The sequence below is a fragment of the Bos indicus genome, chromosome 2, assembly GCF_029378745.1.
Source record: "Bos indicus isolate NIAB-ARS_2022 breed Sahiwal x Tharparkar chromosome 2, NIAB-ARS_B.indTharparkar_mat_pri_1.0, whole genome shotgun sequence".
Lineage (NCBI taxonomy): Eukaryota > Metazoa > Chordata > Mammalia > Artiodactyla > Bovidae > Bos > Bos indicus.
The window spans coordinates 46,528,286-46,536,408 of record NC_091761.1 but is presented as its reverse complement, the minus strand read 5'-3'; positions in this window follow the sequence as shown (position 1 = coordinate 46,536,408).

Below are 8,123 nucleotides of genomic sequence, written 5' to 3'. Positions count from 1 at the left end.
CTTCAGTCGTGTCCAACTCTGTACGACCGACCCCACAGACCGCAGCCCACCAGGCTCCGCCATCCCTGGGATTCTCCAGGCAAGAACACTGGAGTGGGTTGCCATTGCCTTCTCCAGGGCATAAAAGTGAAAGTGAAGTCGCTCAGTCGTGTCCGACTCAGCGACCCCATGGACTGCAGCCTACCAGGCTCCTCCGTCCATGGAATTCTCCAGGCAAGAGTACTGGAGTGGGGTGCCATCACCTTCACCGTCCCACCCCTCTAGGTTGTTACAAAGCCAAGGTTTGAGTTCCCTGATTCATACAGCAAATTCCCATTGGCTACTGTTTTACATATGGTAATGTATGCAGATGACACCACCGTCATGACAGAAAGTGAAGAGGAACTCAAAAGCCTCTTGGTGAAAGTAGAGAGTGAAAAAGTTGGCTTAAAGCTCAACATTCAGAAAATGAAGATCATGGCATCTGCTCCATCACTTCATGGGAAATAGATGGGGAAACAGTGGAAACAGTGTCAGACTTTATTTTTCTGGGCTCCAAAATCACTGCAGATGGTGACTGCAGCCATGAAATTAAAAGACGCTTACTCCTTGGAAGGCAAGTTATGACCAACCTAGATAGCATATTCAAAAACAGAGACATCACTTTGCCAACAAAGGTTCGTCTGGTCAAGGCTATGGTTTTTCCTGTGGTCAGGTATGGATGTGAGAGTTGGACTGTGAAGAAGGCTGAGCGCCGAACAATTGATGCTTTTGAACTGTGGTGTTGGAGAAGACTCTTGAGAGTCCCTTGGACTGCAAGGAGATGCAACCAGTCCATTCTGAAGGAGATCAGCCCTGGGATTTCTTTGGAAGGAATGATGCTAAAGCTGAAACTCCAGTACTTTGGCCACCTCATGTGAAGAGTTGACTCATTGGAAAAGACTCTGATGCTGGGAGGGATTGGGGGCAGGGGGAAGAGGGGACAACAGAGGATGAGATGGCTGGATGGCATCACTCACGTCGATGGACGTGAGTCTGAGTGAACTCTCGGAGTTGGTGATGGACAGGGAGGCCTGGCGTGCTGTGATTCATGGGGTCGCAAAGAGTCGGACACGACTGAGCGACTGATCTGATCTGATCTGATCTGAATGTATGTTTCCATGTTACTGTGTCTAGCCATCCCTCCCTCTCCTTCCTCCCCACCTCCCCTGAGTCCTGTCCATAAGTCTGTTCTCTGTGTCTGTGTGTCCACTGCTGTCCTGCAAATAATTTCATTAGTACCATCTTTCTAGATTCCATATATCTGCATTAGTATATGATATTTGTTTTTCTCTTTCTGACTTCACTCTGTACAATAGGCTCTGTATAATAGGTTCACCACCTCCATTAGAACTGAAGAGTATATCATTTTAATTTGTCATTTGTATTTTAAAAAGTTAACTGAAGTCCATACTTTATTCATACTGATATATTTTTTTAATTTTTTAAATTTATTTATTTTAATTGGAGGCTAATTACTTTACAATATTGTATTGGTTTTGCCATACATCCGCATGAATCCACCACGGGTGTACACGTGCTCCCCATCCTGAACCCCCCTCCCACCTCCCTCCCCATACCATCCCTCTGGGTTATCCCAGTGCACCAGCCCCAAGCATCCTGTATCCTGCATCGAACCTGGACTGGCGATTTGTTTCTTATATGATATTATACGTGTTTCGATGCCATTCTCCCAAATCATCCCACCCTCTCCCTCTCCCACAGAATCCAAAAGACTGTTCTATACATCTGTGTCTCTTTTGCTGTCTCGCATACAGGGTTATCATTACCATCTTTCTAAATTCCATATATATGCATTAGTATACTGTATTGGTGTTTTTCTTTCTGGCTTATTTACTTCATGGTCTATAATAGGCTCCAGTTTCACCACCTCATTAGAACTGATACAAATGTATTCTTTTTAATGGCTGCTGCTGCTGGTAAGTCACTTCAGTCATGTCCGACTCTGTGTGACCCCAGAGACGGCAGCCCACCAGGCTTCCCCGTCCCTGGGATTCTCCAGGCAAGAACACTGGAGTGGGTTGCCATTTCCTTCTCCAATGCATGAAAGTGAAAAGTGAAAGTGAAGTCACTCAGTCGTGTCCAATCTAGCGACCCCATGAACTGCAGCCTACCAGGCTCCTCCATCCATGGGATTTAATGGCTGAGTAATACTGATATTTTTTGATGGGTCATGTTGGGCAAGTTAGTCTCTTTATGCTTTTAGCTTTCTCTCTTCTAAAATGGGAATAATGTAATAATAGTGCCCAACTCATAGTTCATGAATATTAAATCAGTTAATATGTAGCTAACACATCATTGGAAGGACTGATGCTGAGGCTGAAACTCCAATACTTTGGCTACCTCATGTGAAGAGCTGACTCATTGGAAAAGACTCTGATGCTGGGAGGGATTGGGGGCAGGAGGAGAAGGGGAGGACAGAGGATGAGATGGCTGGATGGCATCACCAACTCGATGCATATGAGTTTGGGTGAATTCCGGGAGTTGGTAATGGACAGGGAGGCCTGGCATGCTGCAATTCATGGGGTCGCAAAGAGTCGGACACGACTGAGCGACTGAACTGAACTGAACACATATAGCGTGCGTGCACGTGCGTGCACGTGCGTGCACACACACACACACACACACACACACACACACACACCAGTGAGCTGAGTATTTGAGTTACTTACAACTCATTCTTTTTTCATTCCTGATAATTTCACCTTCAAGTCAGTTTACTAGTCCAGGTTATATAACAAGATTTTTGGTTGAATGATGATTATAAGCTTTTTGAGACTGGGAACCATATGTTATTCATCTTTGCCAGGATAGAAAATCACCTGTCAGATAGAGGTGGGAGTGAACAGCGGTATGGCAGGAGGCTGTCAGGAATAACTTCATAGTGTAGATGATGCTTGATCAGCATTTTGAAAGATGAGTAGTTGTCTGAATGCCAAAAAAAGACATTACAGGGGTGAGGACATTCAGCAAAGGCAGCAGTGTGGACAGAGATACAGAATCCAAAACAGTATGGGCAGTTGAGGATATCCACAAATAATCAAATGATTGAGTTGGAGGTAGACAGGGGCCAGATCATAGTCAGTCTTCAGTGAACTATTAAGGTGGATGTAATCCTGGAAGCAACGGGTTACTGGGCAAATTTAAGCCATCATGGCATTATCAGATATGTGTCTTGGGAAGATCCTTGGGCTTCAGTATACAGGATAGGTTGGAAGAATGTGGAATTGGACATGGAGCAAGTGGTTAAGAGACTATTGCTGTGCCCGTGAGAAAGAACATGACACCCTGAATTAAGGGCAGGGGGAAAGTTGAGAAATCAGTACTGTATAGCTGTCCATTAGTTGCAGACAAGGAAAAGGACACATTGAAGATGATCCCTACATTTTTGACTTAGGATTCTTGGTGGCTAGAGTTGCTTTTGCTGAGATTGGGAATCCAGGAATATTAATTTGTGGAATGTATGCTATGTGGTGACAATCATATAGGGATTTTTCCACTCTTTAATTCTCATAACAATCCAGAAAATGGACATACTATTATCCTCATGTTAAATATGAAGAAATTAAAGCACAAATGGCTTACGTATATTTCTGAAGCTTCCAGGGCTGGATTTAAATCTCAGTATGTTAGGTTTAAAAATAGTGCTTTCTTTCCCATAGGTGTTGTCTCCTAGGAAGAAAATAGGTTTTAGGGGAATGATAATGCATTTGGCTTGGGATATCTTGAATTCTAAGATGCCTGAGGGGCATTCATATGTAGTTGTTAGTAAGTTATTGGACAGTAGGTCTGTTGCTCAGGAAAGTGGTTTATGTGGGAGACAGAGATTAGAGAGTCACTGACATATGGGTAGCAGTTAAAGCCATAGGAACTCCTTAACCTGGAGTTCAGTAATGGGCTTTAAGAGAAGAAGGTCTGTGAAACTCCTGAACATGTATGCAAATTTTTGTATATTTGTAAGCAGATCCATTTCCACCCCCTAGGAAGTCAGCACATAGCTTCTTCAGATTCTTAAAGTTCATGAGTGAAAAGATCAAGAACCAATAGTGTAGCCTGTAAAAGAAAAAGGGCAAAAGTCAGAAGATTAGGTTATATAAATTAAAAGGGCAGTACAAAAAAAACAAAAAAAAACAAAAAACACTAGTAATGGAGACTGAAAATTTCCAGATAGAGGATAAAAGGAAATCAAGAGAGAGTATTCTAGGCATGAAGAAGATAATTGCTCAATTATATTCAGTTCAATTCAGTCGCTCAGTCATGTCCTACTCTTTGCGACCCCATGAATCGCAGCACGCCAGGCCTCCCTGTCCATCACCAACTCCCGGAGTTCACTCAGACTCACGTCCATCGAGTCAGTGATGCCATCCAGCCATCTCATCCTCTGTCGTCCCCTTCTCCTCCTGCCCCTGATCCCTCCCAGCATCAGAGTCTTTTCCGATGAGTCAACTCTTCACATGAGGTGGCCAAAGTACTGGAGTTTCAGCTTTAGCATCATTCCTTCCAAAGAAATCCCAGGGCTGATCTCCTTCAGAATAGACTGGTTGGATCTCCTTGCAGTCCAAGGGACTCTCAAGAGTCTTCTCCAACACCACAGTTCAAAAGCATCAATTGTTCGGCGCTCAGCCTTCTTCACAGTCCAACTCTCACATCCATACCTGACCACAGGAAAAATCATAGCCTTGACTAGGCAAACCTTTGTTGGCAAAGTAATGTCTCTGTTTTTGAATATGCTATCTAGGTTGGTCATAACTTTCCTTCCAAGGAGAAAGTGTCTTTTATTTTCATGGCTGCAGTCACCATCTGCAGTGATTTTGGAGCCCATAAAAATAAAATCTGACACTGTTTCCACTGTTTCCCCATCTATTTCCCATGAAGTGATGGGAGCAGATGCCATGATCTTCATTTTCTGAATGTTGAGCTTTAAGCCAACTTTTTCACTCTCCACTTTCACTTTCACCAAGAGGCTTTTTAGTTCCTCTTCACTTTCTGCCATAAGGGTGGTGTCATCTGCATATCTGAGGTTATTGATATTTCTCCCGGCAATCTTGATTCCAGCTTGTGCTTCTTCCAGCCCAGCATTTCTCATGATATACTCTGCATATAAGTTAAAGAAGCAGGGTGACAATATACAGCCTTGACGTACTCCTTTTCCTATTTGGAACCAGTCTGTTGTTCCATGTCCAGTTCTAACTGTTGCTTCCTGACCTGCATACAAATTTCTCAAGAGGCAGGTCAGGTGGTCTGGTATTCCCCTCTTTCAGAATTTTCCACAGTTTCCTGTGATCCACACAGTCAAAGGCTTTGGCATAGTCAATAAAGCAGAAATAAATGTTTTTCTGGAACTCTCTTGCTTTTTCCATGATCCAGTGTGTTGGGGGCCAGAGTGAGGCCCTCTGCCCGTGGCAAAGGTCATAAGGAAGGAGGCTCGACATACGCAAAATCGGGATCGAGCCTCAGGAGTCCCCCTGGAAATCCTCGAGCATCTATCCCCATAACCAGAGCCTGCCTGCTTTACTACTTTGTGCTCCCAACTACACCTCTGACTTTACGGGGGGCCATCCCCCACCACCTCTTTCGGAGAAGGAGTTAACCTAGAGCTCCAGTTAATAAAAACTCCTGGGCGTGACAAGAGTGTTTTAACCTACAAACTCCTCTGAAGGTTCTCTAGCCTGCCTGACAGGCTTGTCCGGCCACATGTGATTGCTCACAGCTTCCCAACCGTGAGAGGCACAAGATGCTTTAAACCTTCTAAAAACAGGTTCCTTAGAAAAGTTAGAAAACTATTAGTATAAGTATAATGGGCTGATTAGAAATTGTATTGGTGAAGGGTTTTTCATTTGTTGAGCCAATGTTTGTTGCTAAGTCTCCATATCCCCTGCCCTTACACACATTAATGAATATATAGAAGAAATAAGTATTAACCTTTGATATTAATCACGTTAGACCTTAGGCTAAGTAAATTCTTTCCTTAACTAAAACCCACTACACCCTCACCCTATAGGAATGTAACTTTATTTGGGTGGCGTCTGTTTTAAGAATAATCACCCCTGGAGAAATAAGTGTCCTGGTTGACTGACCGCTGTCACAAGGAGAGGGTCATAAATTGTCAGCAGGCCCCCTGGCCAGAAGATGATGTAACACCCCTAAGACCTCTGTATACATTTGTATGAAGCACCTGACTTTGATAAAAGTCAGGACTGCTGACCCCGCATGACTTTTGCATAACATCTCAGTGTATAAAAGTAGACCATGGAAAATAAAGAATTGGGATCAGTTTCTCGAAATACTGGTCTCCCCATGTTGCTCTCTCTCTCACTCTGGCTGAGTCTCCATTTGGAGCGCGGAACCCACCAAGCTTACTAATTTTGCCTGGGCTTCTAAGATCCGACCGGGGAGGCCTCAGTGTCTCCCCTCCTTCGGGAGAACGGAAGGACGCCTGCGGCCTACGTAAGTGGTGCAAGCTTCTTGTCTTGAAGTTTTATTGGTCTCCCGCATAAACCAAGCTACTCAGCCTCTTTTCTCCACTGAATTTTCCTACTGAGCTATCCTCATTCTATTACTCTTTACATCTCTAATTAATATCTAATTGAAGCTACTGTATCCTGATCCTCGCCGACGCCGTCCCCGCTTCGAATACCCTGGATCAGCCGGGGCTGGACCCCGGCACCAGTGGATGTTGGCATTTGATCTCTGGTTCCTCTGCCTTTTCTAAAACCAGCTTGAACATCTGGAAGTTCATGGTTCACGTATTGCTGAAGCCTGGCTTGGAGAATTTTGAGCATTACTTTACTAGCGTGTGAAATGAGTGCAATTGTGTAGTAGTTTGAGCATTCTTTGGCATTGCCTTTCTTTGGCATTGGAATGAAAACTGACCTTTTCCAGTCCTGTGGTCTATATGCTATAAAAAAGTGTTGTTGAGGGCCAAAACCAACCCATTGTATTTGATAACTAAGGCAATGGTGACTTTGCCAGAGGAGTTTGAGTGGAGTAGTGGGTGGGAGGAATGGAATTTTGATAACTGGTTATTCAAAGGGTGAAACACAATCTCTTGAGGGAAGAGACTTTTTCTGTTTGTTCACTGTAGTCCTGGGAGTTCACTGTATTTCTGACATAGCAAGATGATCAATAATTTGTTGAAAGTTGAACAGATGAAGAAGTGGTGGCCATTAATAGCCAGCATGTGTGTGTGCTAAGTTGCTTCAGTTGTGTCTGACTCTTTCTGACCCTGTGGATTGTAGCCTGCCAGGCTTCTCTGTCCATGGGATTCTCCAGGCAAGAATATTAGAGTGGGTTGCCATGCCTTCCTCCAGGAAATCTTCCAGACCCAGGGATCAAACTAGCATCTCTTGCATTGTCTCCTGTATGGCAGGCAGATTCTTTATTTCTGAGCCACCAGGGAAGCCCCATAGCCAGCATCAGTTCAGTTCAGTTCAGTTGCTCAGTCGTGTCCGACTCTTTGCGACCCCATGAATCGCAGCACTCCAGGCCTCCCTGTCCATCACCAACTCCCGGAGTTTACTCAGACTCACGTCCATCGAGTCGGTGATGCCATCCAGCCATCTCATTCTCTGTCCTCCCCTTCTCCTCCTGCCCCCAATCCCTCCAAGCATCAGAATCTTTTCCAATGAGTCAACTCTTCACATGAGGTGGCCAAAGTACTGGAGTTTCAGCTTTAGCATCATTCCTTCCAAAGAAATCCCAGGGCTGATCTCCTTCAGAATGGACTGGTTGCATCTCCTTGCAGTCCAAGCGACTCTCAAGAGTCTTCTCCAACACCACAGTTCAAAAGCATCAATTCTTCGGCACTCAGCCTTCTTCACAGTCCAACTCTCACATCCATACCTGACCACAGGAAAAACCATAGCCTTGACCAGACGAACCTTTGTTGGCAAAGTGATGTCTCTGTTTTTGAATATGCTATCTAGGTTGGTCATAACTTGCCTTCCAAGGAGTAAGCGTCTTTTAATTTCATGGCTGCAGTCACCATCTGCAGTGATTTTGGAGCCCAGAAAAATAAAGTCTGGCATTGTTTCCACTGTTTCCTCATCTATTTCCCATGAAGTGATGGATCGGATGCCATGATC